This window comes from Orcinus orca, chromosome 5, assembly GCF_937001465.1.
Source record: "Orcinus orca chromosome 5, mOrcOrc1.1, whole genome shotgun sequence".
Taxonomy (NCBI): domain Eukaryota; kingdom Metazoa; phylum Chordata; class Mammalia; order Artiodactyla; family Delphinidae; genus Orcinus; species Orcinus orca.
This window is the reverse complement of record NC_064563.1, coordinates 18,011,654-18,034,548: the sequence shown is the minus strand read 5'-3', so window position 1 is coordinate 18,034,548 and position 22,895 is coordinate 18,011,654. Positions and strand designations below refer to the sequence as shown.

The window sequence follows — 22,895 nt, the reverse complement described above, 5'->3', positions numbered from 1 at the left end:
TTTTTTAAGCCATGGAGATGAATTGCTACTTGCCTGGGGACATTTCTATTAAACAAGCTTGATACAACCTAATTCAAATGTTATGATACAATTCAGAAATACCTATTCGAGTTGCTGGTTGAACTTTTATCTTTATATTTCAATTCTGTGCAGTCTACGTTTAGTCTAAAGTCAGTTATTCTCTTGCGTATTGCAAAAAGTGACCATTTCAGATGAGAAAGTAGATATCTGTAGTACTTGGCCAACCTTATGAGTTTATCATTCCAGAGATTTTTTTAAAGTTAATTGTATATATATCACCACATTTACAAAAAATAATTAGAAAAGAAAGTAAGATAAGAAGTAACCATGAATTTGTGTAGTCCATAAACATCGGGAAAAATTCTCACCCTTCAATATAAGTGATTCTAGAATGTTCCTGCCCCCAGCCCTTCCCCATATTCTACTCCAGTGCTTATAACTATGAATACATTCTAATATTTGTGGCAGCAAGAGCAAGTGGGTCTATGTCAAAAGATTCATGTTCAAATTCAATTCTGTCACTTACTGACTTTGGATCTTAGATAAGTTACTTGTCTTCCCTCTCCAGATATCTAGTCCCATACCTTTAAATTTAAAAAAATCCATACCTCCTTAACTTTCTGCCAACTTCTGGATTCATACCTCAAAGTGATTATTAAACTTCTTCACTCAGGTATTAACAGATATGTCAAAGTCAACAGGTCCAAAAAAAAAAAAAAATCTCCTCATTTCCTGCCCTTCTCTGCTCCGTCCCCAATTTTCTTTGGTCAGTAAATGGTACCATCTTATACTCAGTTATCTAGGTCAAAAGCATCATTAATTTCTTTCTTTGCCTCACCTACATCCTACTTATCAGCAAGTCTGTTAAAATATTTTTCCAAAATATATCCCAGCACTGATCAGGCTTACCCCTTCTGCCATCTTGAGCACCACGTGAGACACTGTCATCTCTGTTGAAGGCATCTCTGATCTTGTTCTAGCCTCCTGAGAAATTTCGCTTTTTCTACCCATGCATCCTTGCCAGCATGACTCTTTAAAACATAAATCATATCATATAACTCGCTGCTCAAAATTCTTCAATGGTTTCCTATTTTAATTGGGATAAAATTCAAATTTTTCCTGATAGTTTATATGTCCTGTCCTCCACCTACATCTCCTCCTTCATATCCTACTTCTCATCCCTTCACTCACTATGCTCTGACTCCACTCTTCATTTTGCTCCTAGGGTATCTTAACCTCATTTCTGACTCAGGGACTTTGCACATGCTCTTCCTTCTCTTTTCATGGCATGCTCTTCCCACATGTATTATTGTGACACAATCATTCTTTATTCAGACCTCTGCTCAAATGTTTGTTCCTCCAAAGGGTTGTCTTCCATAACCAACCGAAGATTTTATTGTAGTGTCCCTATCCCAGTCACTCTCTATCCTTTTTCCCATTTAAATTTTCTAGATAGCACTTAATACTAAATAAAATATTCATCTTTATTTCTTTATTCAATTATTTATTGTCTGTTCCTCACACTAGAATGTAAGTTCCATGAGGGTAGGGATTTGGTCTGTTTTGTTCATGATATATTCTCAGTATCTAGAACACTGCATGGAGTATAGTAGGTACACAAATAAATCATTAAGCAAAAGGCTTTGATGTTTCTAAGCCTCATGTACAGGCATAATAAAAATAAGAGCTAGGCTTCCCTGGTGGCGCAGTGGTTGAGAGTCCGCCTGCCGATGCAGGGGACACGGGGTCGTGCCCCGGTCCGGGAAGATCCCGCATGCCGCGGAGCAGCTGGGCCCGTGAGCCATGGCCGCTGAGCCTGCGCGTCCGGAGCCTGTGCTCCGCAGCGGGAGAGGCCACAACAGTGAGAGGCCCGCATAAAACAAAAAAAATAAAAAATAAGAAAATAACAGCTATCTCCCAAGGTTGTCTGGAAGAAGCCAAGGTTATGATAGTGCTCTAAACTGCCATGCAATTGTCAGGTGGGGATACTTCTGTTACCATTGAGTGAAAGGAACTGAAACAAAAAAGTAGTCCCTGGAGACAACAAATGGACCAAGAAGTTCTCTTTTTTGTGTGTGTTGGCTTTTTTCCACTGAGCTAAAAAGAGAGGAGTTCACAGCGGCTGCCGCTACCCTCTTAGAATCCAGAGGGGCAGTTGCTGTGCATTGCTGCCCCATGGCTTCTACACTTTTTCTGCCCATGCCCTCACCACCAAGAAAAACATGCGCCCGTTCTTCTTGGCCAGTTAGGGTTCATTGCTTTCTTCAGGCCAGATGGAAGAGCAATCTCCTTCCAGAATACTTTCTTGATGAACCATCTGCTGTGCCGTCCTCATGGCTATGCATGCAATTCACATATTGTTTTGTAATTATTTCCTGGTTCTATTTTTGGTCTTGAAGTGGATTATAAAGCTACTCTAGGAAAACTGTTATGGGTTTTGTTTTTTTTTTTTTTTTTGCCTGTGCAAAATGTCAAGTTTAAGGTTATAAACATAAAACTTGGTTCTTGAGATTATTAGGCTCCAAATAACAGTGGTGGTGATGATGCTGATAATAGCTTTATTACACGTTTAGCACCAGTTTTTAGTAACATTGTATGTCACTTTTCAGTACTATTTTTTAGTACCATTTAAAAATATTATTGTATTTCAGGTGCTTCCCATGAGTAATTTAATACCCTCACCAACACTGTAAAATTAGTACTATTATTCCCACTTTACAGATTTAAGAGAAAAAAGAGAGAGAGCTTCAGAGAGAGGTAGCTTGATAATGGTCACAAAACTGATCTTGGTGTGTCTTTCTCTAAGCTGGGTCTTTATCATGGTATTATACTGCCTCTACTACTTATTTACTGAGAAGCAAGGTAGGCAGAGCTGTGGCTTAGATACTGTTAGAAATTTATAGACTATGTGGTATAATCCCTGCCTCAGAAATCTTACAATCTAGTAGATGAAACATTAAAAGAAGTGGATTTTGAGACCCAGTATGAAAAATATGTAAGATATATTATATGCCTTTTGAGACGTCAAAATAATTGAAAGCTATACTTCTGGGTATAGTGATGGCACAGGCTTCCTGAAGGAATCAGCTTTAAAGTTGAACCATCAACATTTAATCGGTAGAAAAGGGATAATAAATTTTTTGGAAAATTTCAGAAAAGTTTCAAAGAACTAAAAAAATGTTAATATCACATGAATTTAATATTGGGTAAATTTTTTTCTATTTTACGGTCCTCCCACACGAGGTATTTGGTGACCCTGACCTTGTGGTTCTTCTCAGGAAGTGGGTTATGTGAAGAGAAGATTTTTAATTCTTGTGAGGAGACTCTGTTTTCATTTTGAAGTGTGTTTATTCATGTATTCCTACATCAAGCATCATGCACTGAGCACTGTTCTAGATGCTGGGGGAACAGTGATGGACAGGACCAAGATTCTACACTCAACATTCTACCCTTCAGTCTAGTGGGGAGAGACAATGAGTAAACCAATAGACGAGTAAATTTTTTAAAAGGGAATTTCAGATGAGGGTAGCATCACAAAGAAAATTAAGCAAAGTAGAAGGACAGAGAGACAGCTGGCCTCCCGAGGTGGCCTCTCTGAACGTGTAATATTTAAGCCAAGACCTGAATAATGAGAAGGCTGAGAGAACCATGGACTCTGGGAAGAGTGGCCCAGGAAGAGTAACGGGCAAGGGCAAGTGCAGAGGCAGGAATGAGTTTGGCATATCTGCATATCTGAGAAGCAGAAAGAGTCCAGTCCTCGGAGGGAAGTGGAAGATGAAGCTAAGGAGAACTGAGGTGGACAAAGGGCCAGGGAACCTACGTTGTAGGCCAAGGAAAGGAGTTGTACAGTGTGAGCAAATATTTGCAAGGACATGCACATGTGTGTATTGGGTAGAGGAGTACATGAATGACCCATTCATTATCTATGTTTAACACAGGCCAGGAAAGGCTGTTGTTTGAAGAGAAGCAGGAATTACTACATAGGTCAAAAGCTTTCTTAGGAGATAAATTATTATATTTAGATAAATTTCAGATAAGCTAAGTTTACCTTCAGAGGTTAACTACATTTTCTTGCCTTTTCATTTCCGTAATAGGTGTGACGTTTGATAAAAGTGAAAAGGTCTCAAATATCATTTAAATTTGTCAACTTAAGATTTTTCAGCAAGATTGCCATGGACTAACTGACCCCAATCGTGGTCATTGAAGATAGGTTCACTGATGTCTGGTAATGGGGTCATTAGGTACCTTCGTTTCTGCATGGATCTAAAGCAGAAAAGACTAGAGAAAAGGCTGTTTTCCAGTGCCTGGAGACAACAGATGTTCCTTTGTTTATTCTTCCTAAATCACAGTGCCAGTGATGATAGGGACCCTTGCAATATCAACCTGTTCCTCTTCTAAGTAGTAGTAACTTACTTTGCATTTTCCATGGTAATTATAAATTTCCTCTGATTTATTTTTATTATCCCAAGAGCTCTAAATGACCCAATTACTACCACTTAAATCCTAGAGTTAGTTGGACACAACTTTTTGAGGGAGGTGGGAGGTGGAGTATGATTTGGGAAGGGAATATAAGCTAGCTTACTGAAAAGGACATATTCTTTTTTTTTTTAATGGAGTAAACAAACTCAATATTTAAGAACGATTGGCCTCCCCCTATACTTAAGAAATGAATTACAACTAGTATGGCTGCTTCTCTGTCTGGTTTGGGTTAAGAGCTGACAAAGAAAAAAATCTACTTCTGACCTTGAGCTGAGTATGTCCTAGAAGGATGACAATGGGTGGGGTGGAGAGGAACACAATCATAATTTCCCCAAGGCAGGCAGACATCATACTGTAGGAGTCAGAAGCTAACTTTTGAGTACTCCTGACAATGCCTGAATAGAAAACCATTATGCTACCAGTTTTGAGAAGTGTGGAGGGGTGCAAATGACTTATGTGCTATTTAAGCAGTGCATTCCATCCTATAACGTAAATATGTGGGTGTGACTGACCATGTTATTGGATTAATGCAAAGTGTGAGATGGTGTGTGGTTCCCAAGTGCATGAGGGAATAAATGCATGAATATCTGCAGTGTGTGAATATTAGAGACCAGTCCTGAAACATGAAGCCACTCTCTGACCTGCCACGTACCATAGTTGGGCAGTTTAACCAAGAAGCAAAGCTACTGAAACTATGGAGTTGCAGGTTTTCTGCAATAAGAATAGTACATATTTGCTGACGTGAACAAGATTCAGGAGGGAAGCACAGAAAGAACACGTGGGCTTGGGGTGTGACTCTATTTAGTTAACTTGGGGCGGATAGTTGTCCAGAATTGGATGCTAAGAATGCTTTCTCCAGGCCAAGCAGACTCTCCTCCTGCCTTATTTGGCTTTGTTCTTCTGACGGTGACCCATCATGTTGGAAAAGAATCTCTTTCAAAAGTGTAAATGTTCCTCTTTCTGCGGGTGATGTCATCATTCCTGTGGTCCAAGCCTTTGTTACTAAATAGTACTTAGCAACACATAATCATTATTTTCTCCATAGAGTTCCATAGAGTTCTGAGCATGTTCGTTCTGATGAAGTTGAGAGATATATTTTTTTCAGGGAGGTAGGAGTAAAATCTGAAAAAGGGGAAGCTATGTCTGAAAGGATCTCTTGACTAGAGTTACTTAAAAGAAGCAAGTAGACAACGAAATTTTTATCCTGTGGCAACAGCTTTGACTGGGTTAAAAAAAAAATCACAATTTCACGCACGGTTCCAAAGGAAGTGGTTTCCATGCAACTGTGCATATAAACTGTTTTTAAAGTGGTAGATGTCTTTTTTTTTTTAATTTAAACTCTATTTATTTATTTATTTTTATGGCTGCGTTGGGTCTTCATTGCTGCGCGCGGGCTTTCTCTAGGTGCGGTGAGAGGGGGCTACTCTTCCTTGCGGTGCACAGGCTTCTCATTGCGGTGGCTTCTCTGGTTGCGGAGCACGGGCTCTAGGCACACGAGCTTCAGGAGTTGCAGCATGCGAGCTCAGTAGTTGTGGCTCACGGGCTCTAGAGTGCAGGCTCAGTAGTTGTGGCACACGGGCTTAGCTGCTCCGTGGCAGGTGGGATCTTCCCGGACCAGTGTTCGAACCCTTGTCCCCTGCATTGGCAGGTGGATTCTTTTTTCTCTTTTTTTTTTTAAACCCCACATTTGTTTATTTATTTATTTTTCTGGCTGTGTTGGGTCTTAGTTTCTGTGCGAGGGCTGTCTCTAGTTGTGGCAAGCGGGGGCCACTCTTCATCGCGGTGCGCGGGCCCCTCACTATCGCGGCCTCTCTTGTTGCGGAGCAGAGGCTCCAGACGCGCAGGCTCAGTAGTTGTGGCTCACGGGCACAGTTGCTCCGTGGCATGTGGGATCTTCCCAGACCAGGGCTCGAACCCGTGTCCCCTGCATTAGCAGGCAGATTCTCAACCACTGTGCCACGAGGGAAGTCCCTAAAGTGGTAGATGCCTTTTGCTTGGCTTGGCTTGTCCTTCTTATGATTCCCCTTGTAAAGTGGGTGGGGAAAGTTGGACAAATGAAAGCTGTTCACTGGCCAATTAAGAGAGATGTTTCTCAAGTGCCTGTTTATCATTCCAGGGAACATCTGGGATTCCCTTTTTAATTACATCCTACCTGTCTATTCAAAAAACTGTAAGAGGAGCTGTCTTTTCATTTTGTGAAAAATAGCTGTAAATTTCTTAAAGTTGTAATGTGATTTTAATCACCATATTTTGAAAAGACTTGAAGTTTAAACTGAGCTTGTTCTTTAAATATTCTAGATTTTTAAATTTGTAATTACTATCCACTTAAAATAATAACAGTAGCTATAACTTATCAAATGCCTCACTCATGTTAGGTTAATTCTCATGAAGTCATTCATCAGCACAATTTTATGAGGTAGACATTTAAGTTCACAGGAAACTGAGACTTGGAGAGACTGTCCAGAATCTCATGTCTAGTAGACTCCAAAGACTCTTTTATCTCACAGGAGCCAAGGTCATGGGCAGAGCAGCAGCTTTGGAAAAATTACCCCCCGTTGTTTAACCTGATTCTTCTAAAGAGTGTGGTGCAAACACAGGTCATTGCACGAGGCTGGGGAGACGGATATGCCTTGTTTCAAGAGCATGCAACAGCACAGGCAGAGGGGCAAGGTGGCAGCAGCCGTGACTGTTGCCAGTGGAAACTGGCCCATGTGTCATATTTGGCATGTATATACCTGTTGCCAATAACCCCAAAGTAGACAGTGTGTTCCCTTTAGTCACCCAGTAAGTTAGTCATAAATGAAATGGACTTACTTCAGTTGTCTTCTTCCATCATGGTAAGGAAGATAAACAAATGTGTGCCAAGTGTCATCCATGTACTCCGTTTTCCTAATAATTTGGGTGCCTCTCATAAATTGGATATTTGGTGACAAATATGCCCTTTTCTACAAGCTTAAGTCTAATCTGAGTTAACTTCCCAGGGACCATGTAGAGTTTTCAGTATTTAGGGACCTGACGAAGTGTTTACAGCTTCTTCCAAGAAAGACCTACCAGTATATTGTAAGAATAAACAGACTTCAAAGTCATCACAAGGAGAAAAACTGTTCTGGCTAAGTCTGTAATTTAGAGTATCTTTAGAGAAGAAAGACTTTATGAAAAGAGAGGCTCTGGGTGGCCAGCCTCTTTTATACAGTTACTTTTTTCTTTATTTAATTGTAAAGACTAAATGACAGGTAGGAAAGTGCTTTTTTTTGCAGGAACGTGGGCGTCTTGAAGCTGTGGAAGGAAGTTACATTGTGCATGGGAGTAAGCATGTGGGTAGGAGTTGTACACCACCACTCTATTGCTAGTCTAGAATAATCATGCATAAACATCTTTACGGTGGCACCTGAACAGAATTAATAAACTCCTATCAAAGGCACTTGATACATTGTTTAAAATAAGCACATATTACCTTTTATATCCAGCAATAGTAAAGAAAATTTTTACATCAGAAACAAGGATAAAAAAGTCCTGTAACTTTGACAAAAACAAAGATAATACAAGTGGATTTTCATATATTAATTCAAAAGCTGACATACTATACTCTCCAAAAGTGTGAGAGAGAAGCTGGCTTTGTCTGTAGATGTCATAGCCTTAAAAGATTAAACCCAGGAAATGAATGAAAGTAAACACCAAAGAACACAGCAAGGGCAAAGTAGTAATGATCAGTCAGAGATTTCTTTAAACCTTGCCCTCGGGGGCTGTGTGGTGGACACGCTTCATCTTAACAGAAATAAAGTCACTGTTTCACACAACCAGTAATAGAATTCTGTCTTACAAATGAGGAGGAATTCAAGCAGTGTAGATGTGTAGTTTAAGTACTGTGATGGCTCTCACAGAGCTATAATTTCAGATGTTTGAATTCAGTGAAATAAAGGGGAGATCATAAAAATAATAATTGTCTGTCTTTTGAGTTTAGATTCACCTATTCACATGTTTTTCCTTCCCTTTCACTACACTTTGCAAATTTGTATTGTTTACTTAATTGATTATAATTACTTATTATTTCATATCTATTGCCCCTGTGGGACTGTATGTTTCAAGAGGCTTGGGGTCCAGTGTTACACACCCTGTAGCCTCAGATTCCAGGAAAGTCCAGAATTATGCCAGGTGCTCAGTGACTATTTGTGGACCAGATAGGAAAGTTGACAGCAAAACGACTTAGAGGGAAAATGCAGCAGTTACCAGTGAGCTGGTGGCCTACGGCCAGAAAAGTTTGAAAGGGAGAAGAATGTTCAACATTGTCTAGAAATACATAAATTACTGAGAAGGCTAGATGGGATCAGGTCCTGTCAGCAGTTACTCATTGCTAAGCCGGTGACAGAAATACAGGCATTTGAGTCCAGCCAGGTGTGGCCAGGAGAGCCACATTCTGGCTGACGGCACGTTCACAAAGACAGTAAATTAAGACTTGTAACATTACCCGCAAATGAGATTCAAATGAGAAATGTCCTATTAATTTATTTGTATTTATGATTTAACTATGTTAGTTTGTTGAGTGAATTTATAAAACATACTAAAATTTGCCAAAGACTTTTTATTTCTAAAAAGTATATATATACATATATATGTATATATTCATATAACATTTTCATATATAGGTATGCATATACATATATGTATATATTCTAGAATATATATTTTTTTCTTTAGTCTGATATAAATAAACCCAAAAGGAACTGGCCCAGGATACTCAGAGGCCCTGATGTCATTCTCAACAATTTCTTAGAAAGAGGCAGGGTATAGAATTTTAAGCAAACAGCAACCTAAGCCTTATAGAACATGTAGGATTATCCTCTGTGTGGGCTTGATTGTTCTCTAGCTTGTTTTTAAGCCCACAGGTCACTGATGCTTACGTGGTACAAAGTGAGACATATTTTGGTGGCCTAAGGAGCATCATGTCCAACCAGGTGCATGACAAAGGTGCCGCAGCATCTAACCTCCCCACAACTAGCCTGCCTCCTGCATTTCTACATGCATGTGGGCAAACCTAAACTCGATTTGAGATAATGTTTCCTGCAGAGAACACTGTTTCTATCGTGCCAGACAAACTTGCCAAGGGGAGGGAACAGAGCAGGTCCATACATTGCCACTGATTCTGAGGGATTTTATTTCATAAACTCTAGCTCAGCAGTAGGAAACCTTGGCTGTATAGCGGGATCATCTGAGAAACTTAAAAAAAATATTGGTGGGGACTTCCCTGGTGGTGCAGTCGTTAAGAATCCTCCTGCCAATGCAGGGGGCACGGGTTCGAGCTCTGGTCCGGGAAGATCCCACATGCCACAGAGCAGCTAAGCCCATACACCGCAACTACTGAGCCTGTGCTCTAGAGCCCGCGAGCCACAACTACTGAGCCCACGTGCCACAACTACTGAAGCCCGCGCACCCAGAGCCCGTGCTCCACAACAAGAGAAGCCACTGCAATGAGAAGCCGGTGCACCACAACGAAGAGTTAGCCCCCGCTCACCGCAACTAGAGAGAGCCCACACACACCAACGAAGACCCAACACAGCCAAAAATAAATAAATAAAAACCTTGAGGATATTAAAAAAAAAAATGGTGCGTGGGTGCCACTCCCAGAAATTCTGATTTAATTGCAACCCAGAGATAGACGGTTGCACTCTATAGATCCAAAATGTAGCCAAAGTCAAGAACCACTGCCCTAGTTTCAGTCTCCTCATTTCTAGGAGGGCCTCACAAATGCTATCTCACACGTCTCTTGTGAGGGTTCAAAGAGATAATGTGTGTAATAGGAATCCATCATATTGCTGAATTCACCAGTTTCCCTTATTTCAGGAGGGGAAATAGAAAGCCAAGGACGTGGGGTTGGGGGAGTCTGGGAAAGTGAGGAGGAGAGATCCATAGAGCCCTCTAACTTCTGCCTATTAGCAGTTCATTAGGGTTAACAAGCTATCCTTTTGTCAGAGCAAACACTTTTGAAGGATTAAGCCTCATTCTCGCCTTAGTGTGAATGACTTTAATCAGATAATCTCCTATCACCTAGTTGGGGATTTACTATTGAAGGTCTGGGGGAAACAAGGAGAGAGAGAGAGAGTTGCAAGGGCTGCAAGGGCGGCCTGGAGTTTTTTGAGGGCAGGGTGAGGAAGCCTGCCTGTCTGCAGCCACAGCGTCTGGGAACTAGACTTGACACTCAGTAGGCTTTACATAATGGCAGCATGAAAAATAAGAAAAACTTCCCCTCACGTTGCTAGGGCAATGATTTGTTAAAGTGTTCCTACTGTCAGGTCGCTTGTCTGTCTAATGGCTCTTCCTGACTTTTCGGTGTCTTTCTTTCTGCCGTCAAGCACTTAACATGTGCCAGGTAATTATACCATTTGCCGGCTGGTTGGAAGTCTATGAGGAGCAAGGCCTTGCCCAGCCCTATCCTCTTTGCCATCTGCTTGGCACATGGGTTTAACTGAATTATTTCACTTGCTACACTCTTTTCCAAATGTGCAGGGGTTTTTTCCCTAGGTCTATCCCCCTCTACTAGATTAGACTGTGAGCACCTCGAAGAGATCTTAATTTCCATGTCCCCAGTGCCGTTTAACTCTTGAGACGTAATGCTCAGTAAATATCTGTTGAATGAATCAAGGAGCAGCCGGGTGCACCCTGATGCCTACATTAAGACATTAGAATTAATTTATGACCGTACTGCTTAGTTCCCACACTACTGGACAAGGCAAAGAGGGAAGAAGAGAAAAAAGATGTGTATACGAAGCTCCCACCATTTATTCATGTGACAAAAGTTGTTCTTATTCAGAAGTCCCTTTAGGACAGCACTCCCCAACCTTTTTGGCACCAGGGACTGATTTTGTGGAAGATAATTTTTCCACAGGCCGGGGAGGGGTGGAGGGGGCGATGGTTTTTCAGAATGATTCAAGAGCATTACATTTATTCTGCCCTTTATTCCTATTATTATTACATTTTAATAATATATATATTATACAATTACATTGTAATATATAATGAAATATATAATGAAATAATTATACAACTCACCATAATGCAGAATCAGTGGGGGCCCTGAGCTTCTTTTTACTTGCTACTCACTGATAGGGTTTTGATATGAGTCTGTAAGCAACGGATTTATTATGGTGTTTGTGCAGTCAAACCTCTCTGCTAATGATAATCTGTATTTGCAGCCGCTCCCCAGCGCTAGCATCACCGCCTCAGCTCCACCTCAGATCATCAGGCATTAGATTCTCATAAGGAGCGCGCAACCTAGACCCCTCACATGCGCAGTTCACAGTAGGGTTCACACTCCTATGAGAATCTAATGCCACCACCCATCTGACAGGAGGTGGAGCTCAGGCGGCAATGCGAGCGATGGGGAGCGGCTGTAAATACAGAAGAAGCTTCACTCGCTCGCCTGCCACTCACCTCCTGCTGTGCGGCCAGGTTCCTAACAGGCCATGGACAGGTACTGGTCCGTGGCCCAGGGGTTGGGGACCCCTGCTTTAGGACATCACTTGAAACATGGTCTGAAGGTAATTTCTGGAAACAGAAGGGGAAGCAGGAATAAGAGATGCCGACAAAACATCCAGAGAGAGAAAACCCACACAAAGGAATGAGAAGAAAGAAGGATGTGGAATAGCATAGAAGCCAAAAGAAAGGAACTTCAGAAATAAATGAGTAGATAGATACAGTGGATGTTTAGAAAAAGAAAAATCAACCTTGCTATTGACAATTTCAATTTTTTTTTTTTTGCATTTAGGAAGAAATAAGGCAATGGCCACATTTTCCAGATGCTTTTATTCTACATAGAACAGAGTTAACATGTAGAAATGTTTGGATTACAGTCCATAAGATAGTTACACTATAACATTTATACTGTTAGATCTAATAGATACTGTTTTTAAAAGATTACAAGGAGACTCTCTGCTAAACCACAGCACACCATTTTATGAGATGGTAGAAAATATTTCACAATATTACATGTAATTATATATTGTAAGGTAACATAATATAGGTAATATGTCCATTTTGACCTTCTGGTATCTGTTTCATAATTATTTTTGTAACATTTTTACTTATTAAAAGACCATTAGTGTACATTTTCTTTTCCTTAATGACAGTCTGTATTAGAAGACAGTGTGTATATCCTAGATAAGAATGTATAGAAATGTATTACACATTAGACACATGACTTCAGGATCTGGGACGTAGGCTCAGAAATGCTGCACTGTGGGGCAGGAGGCTTGACCCCTTATTAACTGTGAGGTTTTGGTCAGGGGTCAATTCTCCAGTCTCTGTTACTTTATGTGACAAATGAGGATTATTAATGAATATGAATGACATGGAGATATTATTTGCTTTATAAAGTTATATTATGAGGTGAAGTGGGGAAAAAAACAGCACAAAATTGTACATGTAGTACAATAACAATTGTGTAAAAAAATGTGTTGAGGAAAACCTGGAAATAAGTAAACTAATATTATCAGTGTCTATTTCTGGGAACTGGAATCACTGCTGAATTTTATGAAAATGTTCTGTCTTCAGAAATTTTGAGTTTTCTATCCTGTGTTGACTTGAGGGAAGAAATAAATCTCTCTTTCTCACGCACACACATACACACACACACACACACACACACACACACATTTCACTTCTCTCAAGGCCTGGAGCTGGTCATCTTATGGATTCTCTTCAGCTCTGAGATGGAAGATTCTAATGTTTACTGTATCTCACTGCTCTAGGCAACTAAATCACTCTCTTCTCTCAGGTCTTCAGCCATTTGCTGCCTTTGCTGTCCTGGCCAGAGCCCACTCTTCTGGTTTGCTCTCCTTCTCAGCGGCGGTGTATCGCCTGTGTTCCGTTCTGCGATTAGACTATCAGGCTCCTGTACACAGCAGTCAAGTATAATCTAGTTATCTCCGTGAAAAGCAAATCTGGATCCTGTGCCAATTATACTGGCCCCCCCAACTCCAATATAACCAAACATGTCAATGGTTCCCGCTGAGCAAAATTATCATGATTGGAGCTTTGCATTTTGAGTGTGATTAATTTTATTAAGATTCATCGATTCTCTCACTGGACTGTAAACTCCTTGAGGTTAGGTATCCCATTCGTTTTTTATCAGTCATGGGATTTCCAGCCCTAGCATGAGCTCAGGATTCAAGGTTCTAGACCTACAGTTCCCACGGCTTTGAATGATTTTTCCCCAGTTCTCACTTCTTTGAGGACTCTGCCTACTTCTGACCATCTCAATCCTTGACCAACTATCCTGTTTAACAAACACAGCCTCCCCTCCTTTTCCCCTCAACCTGCTTTCTTTTACTTCATAGTACTTACCTCCATCTGAAATTGCCTCAGATATTTATCTTTTTCTACATATTTATTCTTTACTTGTTTAGTGCCTGTCTCCCTCTAAGAGACTGTAAACTCCTTGAAGGAAGTGATTGGGATGTGTCGTTCATTTCTGTAACCATACTGCCTAGAACAGGACTTACTTAACACAGTGGATACTCCATGAACATTTGTGAAACAGAGGCATTGTGTGAATGTGTTTTCTGTAAGGAAGGAAGGAAGGAAGGATGGAAGGATGGAAAAATGGAAAGGAGAAAAAAAAATGGAAAGGAGAAAAAAATGGAAAGGAGAAATAGAGGAGGAAAGAATTATATTCCTAGAAATCTAATGTGGCTCTTCTTCACATTAAACTTGGGGAGCACTTATGCCTATATTCTTGTTGTCCTAGTGTCTTTAAGAAAATGATGAAAATAAATGGCCTGAATCAGAAGACATTGATGCTAGCTCTTCTCTGTCATGGTTCCAATTTACTTATACAGTATTTTCTGGTCTAACAAGGGAACAGGGCCAGATGGGCTCTAATGTCCATTCTCTACTAAAATTCTGTGGTTCTAAACCTTTAATTCTGAAACGTATTTGCTTTCTATTTCCCTATTTCTAGATACTAAAATGATTATAACGAAGATTTAGATTCAACTTTTAGGTAAAATAGGTTAATTGAAAAATGCATGATAAAATTAATATTTTAACTCAGTTTTAATCTTTATAAACATTTTAAGACAAATATATTGGTTTTATATATTTTTACATTTATGTGTTTTGTACATTAAGTGGTATATATATTATATATGCAATATGTTCTATTATATAACATACTATATATACACACAATAGAATATATATTATTTATATTTAAATACTAGGCATAATTTTAAAAACTTACTTGATATGTGAAATATATAAAGGTCCTAAACTAAATTTAGATAAACTAAATTCACACAATTCTATCAAGTATATTTGTTCAGATATCTGAACAAGTTTGAATCCAGGCTACAGAAGAATGCTTCCACCCCCTTCCCTGCTGTGAAACTGAATGGAGATACATTTAATGCATGTACTTAAAATAGATTCATCATACGAAAGTGTTTCCAATTCTTCACTGCCTTCCAGCAGCTTCTTCTCTTAACCATCTATATTTAAACATGGGTCAAAAATCATGGGGCCTGAATTTGGGTCCCAGTTTTGACACTATCTTGTAATGGATTCTTTTTACTCTGGTATAATAACAGTATTCCTAGATCTGTGATTCAAGACCTTTTCATATTTCGAGTTTTAAGAAGCATACCTTGGGATATTTTCATTTAGATGATTTGTTGGGGGAGGGGCAGAAAAGGCAAATATTTGGACAGCAGTGAGAGCTTACTGAGCTATAAATGTGGTGTGTAAGGAATAAAGACACAGATCTACTAGAGAATGGATTTGAGGATATGGGGAGGGGGAAGGGTAAACTGTGACAAAGCGAGAGAGAGGCATGGACATATATACACTACCAAACGTAAGGTAGATAGCTAGTGGGAAGCAGCTGCATAGCACAGGGAGATCAGCTCGGTGCTTTGTGACCGCCTGGAGGGGTGGGATAGGGAGGGTGGGAGGGAGAGAGACGCAAGAGGGAAGAGATATGGGAACATATGTATATGTATAACTGATTCACTTTGTTATAAAGCAGAAGCTAACACACCATTGTAAAGCAATTATACTCCAATAAAGATGTAAAAAAAGAAATGTGGTGTGTAGGACAAGAAAGATACAGTTCACACACACACACACACACACACACACACACACACACACGCTTACACAGTGCCATAAAGACTCTCATTTGAATGAAAAAGATAAATGCTACCATTTCCTTTATCTGTGTTATTGTAAACCAGGTAGCTGATGTTATCTCTGAAAACCATATTCCTTAACTGTATTTCTATTGGGATTCATTGGTATAATTAAGACTTGAATGGTCTGAAATATTTCAGGAAACTGCAGTGAATATTCTTTCCTTTATCTGAAAATGTAGTTTTATTTCATCTAAAATTGTTTTCTATAATTTCCCTCTCCACCCACAAATGACATTCTTTTTATACTTATAGATATACTTACTCATGAGCCTATGAACTATGAACACTACACTTCATAGAAGAGAAACCATAATGCTATCCTAGCACTGAGGGAATATGATTGGTATTATAAATGGGAACTATTTACTTTTTATTACTATAATGATTTTTTAATAATTTCCACAATTTGAAATGTGGTTAGAATGCCACTGGTAGTTGAAAGCTGGCAACATGATTTAATATTTTTAACATATGATCTGGTGTTTGCTGCACTGCTTCAAAATGTTACATGTCATTATTCATGTTATAGTATTATCAATGATAATAAATTAAGCTAAACCAGTGGCAATGAAGTTTTATATCATCATTTATTTTGACTCACTTTGGAGTCCTAGGTTGACCATTGTTTTGTATGAGTTTTCTTATGTGAAATAACATTTTTTCCTCTCTTCTTTGTCATTTACTAGGATGTTTATTCTACTGTTTCTAACATTCAAGGGTCTTTCTTGTATTTCTTTGTATTCTGTTCAGTGGAGCAGAAAATTTGTCTAGGCTTCAATTTTTCTTGTTCCCAGAACGTCTCCCCTCCTCCAGTGCTGAAGTGGAAAAATAATTTCCACTCTTGCACCACACAGGTTCAAAGTCTTGTTTTTCACCATGTTGCTCCCAACAGCGAATTTTCTAACCCACATGAAAGAAGAACACCAAAGCTCTAACCTGGAAGTCTGCAAGGGTCTGAGAACAATTGAAAATAAGTTCCTACAACCAGGATTAGCCCTCAGCGGTTCACTGGACATTCTGAGGGAGGCACGTGGAAGCCAGTGAGGGCACCCACCTGCCGGCACAGGCATAGGTGGCCCAGCTCAGAAGTCAAGGTCTATTGTCAAGGAGAATGGAGGCAAACTGGAGAAATTAAAAAGCAAGTAGCAAACAATCCAGTAGGCTTAGCCAGGGACTTGGGAGTCTCCTCCCTTCCTCATTCCCTGCATGAGTCATTTTTCCAGTCTGTCCACACCCATTCACCCTTCTTCCATCGGCCTCCACCCTACACTCCCATTCACCCTCCAAGCTGCTGCTACAGGATCTTTCTGAAATGCAAGTCCAAATTTCACCTATCTCCTTGCTGTGTAAACTCATCTAGATCATCACAGTTTTCAGAGTAAAGTTGAGACCCTTGGATTAACACAGACCTACTTTGAGCTCATTTGCTGCCACTCTCCTATAAGTATCCGGCTTGCACTTCTAACAGAAAGACTGGCAGGTCCACTGTATTTGCCAGGCTCTTTTCTCCAGTGGACCTGGACTCAATTCCCTTTATCTTGCTAATTGCTACACACCTTTCAAGGGACCTGTTAAAGTCACTCTTCCAGGAAGCCTTCTTGAATCTACTCAGGCCCATCTTGGGCTTGCCTTCATCATTTTAGCATTTATCCTTCAGGTGGAATTATTTGGTTTATTTTTCTCTTCAGTAGCCTCTTCCTTGGTAGAGGTATTATCCTTGAGGGTAGGAACTCTGTGTTATCCATTCTTGAATCTCTGGCATAGCAGGCACTTGATGTAGTTGTTGAAATGAATGCTGAATTAGAAGAAAAGAAGTCCTCATAGCTTGGGGTAGCTACCAATTGGCAGATAGAGAATGCCCATCCCTGTTCTCTGAGAAAGTGTCGGTTTCCTTTTAAATTTGCTTCCACTGTGTGTGCACTTGGGTACTTTTCAATGATTAACACTGAGAAGTGGCACCATCTAATTAATTTCTTTGTTCTGGAAGGGAGCAGTGCACAATATTAACTCAGTGTTTTGTGGACCTAGCCAAGGGTCGAGATCGCAAGTCTGTTATTAATGCCTCTAGAAGTATTTTTGTATTTTAGCACCTTTCATGATGTTTTTCCTTCTCCTCCTGAAGCTGTCCCCACCCTCTCTAACACAGCCTAACAAACTTGTAGAAGTACATCGCACAGTAGCTAGCATTTGGTCCTAAACTGTGTCCAAAACATGGAAAAAAATGTTTTTAATTAGAATCGTCATTGAACAAGTTATTCCCTAAATCCAAAGGAAGTTCTGCCCCCGCCCCGCGCCAATCTCTAAAACTTGATCACATAACGATAGTCCAGGATTCTTTCTATTCAAAGTGAAGGCAAGTTCCATCTTATGACACCCAGTGAATTAAGATTTGGGGCTGTGGTTTCCTTTGTTCCAGCAATGATATGACTTATTTGCCTTGGACTATTACAGTATTTAAGAAAATGAATATTTTATGTTGAAAGAGGGGGTTCTTCTTTCTATAAATCATATAATGCAGAGTTGGGAAGGAAGGGGATTTCACATTCCAAATATTATTTACAAAGTAGATGGGAAGCCGGTATGTGAGTGTTCGTGCTTGTGTGACAGTAAGTTTTACTAAGGAATTCCAAAACCGTGGACACCCTGTTACTGGAGAAAGATACACACTGGCAGTCGTGCGGATGTCTTTCCCGCCTGTGGGCCATCAGGTTCAAAAACTGTGTGGTGCATTTTAACGCGGCAGCCCCACCAGCTGCTACTGTTTTATCCTGATTTTGAGACTCACCTTCAGTCTAACCTTGCCGGCTGCCTTACCAAGTCCCATCCACGGGCCTCTTTCAACAACGAACCGATTTGTCGGCTCAGCCAGTCGGAAGGAGCAGAAAGTAGTAGCGGTGCGTCCTCTCTGCACTATAGCTCGGAGGTTATAATGCTGAACGTATAAGATGGAAGATACCACCGGGAGGCGGCGGGGATGCACCTCGCCAGCTCCAGCTCGGGTTTCCTTTTGCTCTCCGCGCCGGTCGGCGGGTGGCAACGACCACCCCCAGCGGACTTTGTTTGGTTGAGGGGCGACGAGGTGGCGGGGGAGCAGAGCCGAGGGGCGGCGGAAAGTTGAAGAGCGTTTTTTTCGCCGCCGCGTGGGTTCCGGGGCTCGACGAGTCCGCCCAGGGCTTCCTGGTGGGGCTGGGCCGGCGGGGGAGGGGCCGCGCAGCAGCAGCGGAAACCAGACCTCGGCGATAAGAGGCTGCACAGCGACATGCAACAGTCTTTTCACTGCAGCTGAATGAGTTGTGGCGCTCACAATGCTCCCGTGACCGGGAACTGACAAGTTCAATTTTAAATCGCGGGCCTCTTGGAATCATGACTCCCACAATGCCTTGGGCACTCGCTCGGCAGTCGGGCTGCCTCTGAAAAAAAAATGTGAGAGGTAAGTTTCCATTTTCACAGTTTGCTCGCGCTGGTCTGCTGCTCTGCATTGTTCGTGTTCTTTCGGGGCTGTACATGGCTGAAGGAGGAAGTGAGAGGACGCTTGGGCCGGCTCAGCACGCTGGATGGTTTCCTATCACACACCATCTCGAGCTAGAGGGAAAGCGGGAGGTTGCAGCTGCAGCTCAGCTGCGAGGAGCCCTTCCCTGGGCTCTGCGGACTCTGTCAGCACTGCCAGCTTCCCACTTGGCAGCCTAAGAGAAAGAAAGAGAAAGAAAGAAGGGGGGTGGTGGTGGTGGTGGCGGATAAAAGAAACAGGTGCGTGGAAGTGTACTTACAACTTAACGACCTTTGTCGGGGGGAGATGCGAGTCCATCCGATGGGAGCCACGGTTTCTCCCAAGAGATCCCGCATCCCTGCCCCTGGGGCTGCCATCCAGCCCGGTTTTCATCTGGGCCAAATATGTGCACGCAAAGGTTAATTCTCTGCCTGCTACCCATAAATTACGCATGACATGTTTAGCTGGGCTTCCTTATATGGAGAGTGCTGTATTTCAGTCCAGTTTGCCTTTTGCCAAGTTTACAGGGCGGAAGAAGCCCTGCATGAGAGGGCTCTTTTTTTTTTTTCCCATCGTTTTGTAGTGCGTCACTCAAAAACTGTAAGAAAAGTAAGTATAGGCACTCTCAGGGTGGAGCCGCAGTTAGTGGACTGAATTGCTTTCATGAAAGGTTGAAAAGAATGAAAAGTAGTTAGGACTTGGGTTCTGGTTTTTTAGACAAAAGCAGGACAAATATGTAGCGCGGCCTCCCCCCGCCACCCCTTTTCTTTTTTTAAACGGAGCCGGAATCTGTTATTGGTAGTAATGTGTCATGTGAGAATACTTTGATTCCAGAGCCTGTAACACGAGCAGGTATATGGTGGAGCTTATGCTTGCCCCTCTCACAGCACTTTACAACTACAGTGGTGAAGCTGGAAGAGTAATTGTGTTCTTGAATCTCTCCTGGGCCGGGAGAATATGCGGCTACTAGGATTCTGTGCTGTATTTCCGTGGAGTGCACTTCCCTAGGATTAAGATTGAGTAAGAAGCTGCCAGAAAGGTTATTGCCACTGCCTTTACTTTGCGTGCCCACCAGCCCAGGCACAAGCCGATAGCAAATGGATGGTAAACTCTGCCCTACTCGGAGGAATTTCTCAAACAAATTAATACAGTGAGAGAGAAGTCATAATTAATGCCTTTGGATTTGCAGGCCGTCTGCAATGTGCTTTGAAATACTACACCAGTGGACACGGTGTTCCCCCCTCCTGGGTTTGAACACAGTGCCTGTTTATACCCAGAGGGTAGTTAGTACATAACTATTCTATACCAGCATAAGTGAGCCACTCCATGTTATCTCTGTGGGTTCCTGAGAGCGTTGGTGTTGCTCCCTGTCTTGCTGTTGAGATAAAATGTTATCACTGAGACAAGTTAAAATGAAAGTTCAAAGACTGTAAAATTTATCCCAGGAATACTTAGTTCAGTCCTTAGAATGTCTTAGATATGGTGCTATAGCTGGAGACTCTGAATAAAGTTATTTTGTAGCCTGTGAAAGCACATTGTTGTCACTTGTATCTTTGCTTTCTTAAAGTTGGTGACAACTACAGCTCCGAACAGTGTTTTAGGAAATCTCCAGCTTTCTGAGTTTCATCAGTGTTGTGTATTTGCACTGGGGTGAATTTTTTTTTGGATTACTAGCGTGTTGTTAGGACTTCTTTCAAAAGGTAGACAAAGCTTTTAGTTTTATTTGTTCAGTGGGGGGTTTCCTTGCAAAAGTTGCCTTTTGTGTTTTAAGGAACAAGTTGGGTCAGCACCAGAAAACCTGTTTATCCATTCGTCTATAATTACAGTGTCACTAAAGACGTAATAATCAGGTTGTATTATTACTAAGAGACTCAGAAAACCTCACATGTGCCTAGTTTAATTTTTTTCCCCTCACGTAACTAAGAACAAATTTGTGTGCAGATACACATCGTGTGTGATACTCTATGCAGCCATGCCAACAGAGAATCCAAAGTGTTTTATGGTTTGAGATATTATTGCTTGTGTTTACATTTCCACATTTGGGGCAAACTTAGACTCCAAGTTGAATTCATTAAATTTTGATTCCAACATTCTGTTCTTCCTCTGGGCACGGAATTCCTATGAAATGAAACACTGGGTTCTGTTCCAGAACAAGAACAGAATATCTCAAGGTTTCTCCTGGCGGGGGAGGGAGGGAGTAAAATCGTATTTCTGATTGAGGAAGGGTGTATTACTTTTTTATATAAAATTTCCTGTCTTTACTGTAAGCAAAAAAATCGCCCTTGCATTTATCATTGTCGCCATACATTAGGCCTGTATTTGATATATCTATTTATGGAAACAGAGAGAATAGCCTTGCTGCACCTTCTGGCTTTCTGCTTGGTGATAGAAGATGCAGAGATTAGAGAATATCTCAGATCTTGCTTAGAAGAAGATGAAAAGAATAGGTGATTGGGGTTTCTTACACTCTGAGGCATCAGGGTGGGCCGTAGATATGAAGGTCAGGGGAGCAGAAGAAGGAAGTGAAATATAGTCACTTAAATATTTGGTTCAATATAAAATCCTAATGGCAATACCGATCACAGAGGATGTTACATAGGGAGATTTTAAAGTGTGTGGCCTTTTAGGCCAAAAAGCTTCATATTTTTGGAATCTAGAACGTGCTGTCCAGTACAGTAGCCGTTGGCCACATGTGACTATTGAGCACTTGAGATGTGGTTTTCTGGATTGAGGTTTGCTCTAAGTGTACAATACGTACTGAATTTTGAACACTTTGTACAAAAGAAAGAATATAAGACATCTGATACTATTTTTTATATTGATTATATATGGCAGTGATAATATTCTGGATATATTGGTTTCAGTAGAATATATTGTTAGATTAATTTCACGTGTTTCTTTTCACTTTTTAAAAAATACTGCTACTAGAAAACTTAAAATAACAAGTGTGGTTTGCCTTGTATTTCTATTGGACAGGGCTGTTCTAGAATAACGCAAGAAAGCACTTCTGGTAGAAAGCCTAAGGAGTTTGCTGGTCAAAACACAATAAAAAGGATTTTTATTTTTATAAGCTAAAGAAGTTTATTATACATAGGAATACCTCATCTTTCTTATCCATTGTAACCAAAATTTGAGAAAACACACCACCTAACATCTATTTTTGTATCCTCAAAACTACTATTTAGTTTAGAGATTTAATGGTGAGGTAGTAATAACAGAGAAAAGGCTTATAATTAGGGGATGAGTCTTAACACCTCTCAAAGGCCAGAATAGAGTATGATTGCTACTTAGGAACATTTTAGAGACACTATAGTTATCATTGTCCTGAAGTTACCAAACACAAACGAGTCACTAAAATTTATTTTAAAATAGAGTTTTGAGTAAATAGCAATTATCTTCAAATGCTTCATATATATTTTCCTTTGCTGTGACTTTCCACCTTTAGAGAATAAAACCCCAAATAAGTCCAAACTCCTGACTGTATGTTAATTGAAGATTAATGAATTCACAAGAACGAAAGATTTTTCACCTGGAGGGAAGAGGGCATTGTTTTGAATGTTAGGAAAGGTAAGAATACGTTTCTGTAGTAATGTTCTGGGCTTTGAGGAATTCCTATACACAGAGACCTTGTCTTTATAATATGAACACATTTTGAGAAAGCATCTGACTGGTGAACAAAGCACAATGGCCTAGGACCTGGAAACATTCCTTTCAGGTATTTTCAA

At 40.7% G+C, this 22,895-nt stretch overlaps 1 protein-coding gene across 17 annotated transcripts in view; it reads left to right on the top strand.

Moving 5' to 3' along the window:
- MBNL1 (muscleblind like splicing regulator 1) overlaps positions 1 to 22,895 on the top strand; it is a 202,120-nt gene that overhangs the window by 5,645 nt on the left and 173,580 nt on the right. For 3 of the 17 annotated variants that reach the window (XM_033414375.2, XM_049710203.1, XM_049710202.1), the window contains exon 1: positions 18,686 to 19,113. The exons of 2 other annotated variants lie outside the window; for them this stretch is intronic. The gene's annotated coding sequence lies outside the window, so the exon portion shown is untranslated. Of the gene's footprint in view, positions 1 to 18,485; positions 19,114 to 22,895 lie in introns of those variants that run through there. 12 more of the 17 variants (XM_049710204.1, XM_033414358.2, XM_049710205.1 and 9 more) reach the window with 10 other exon arrangements.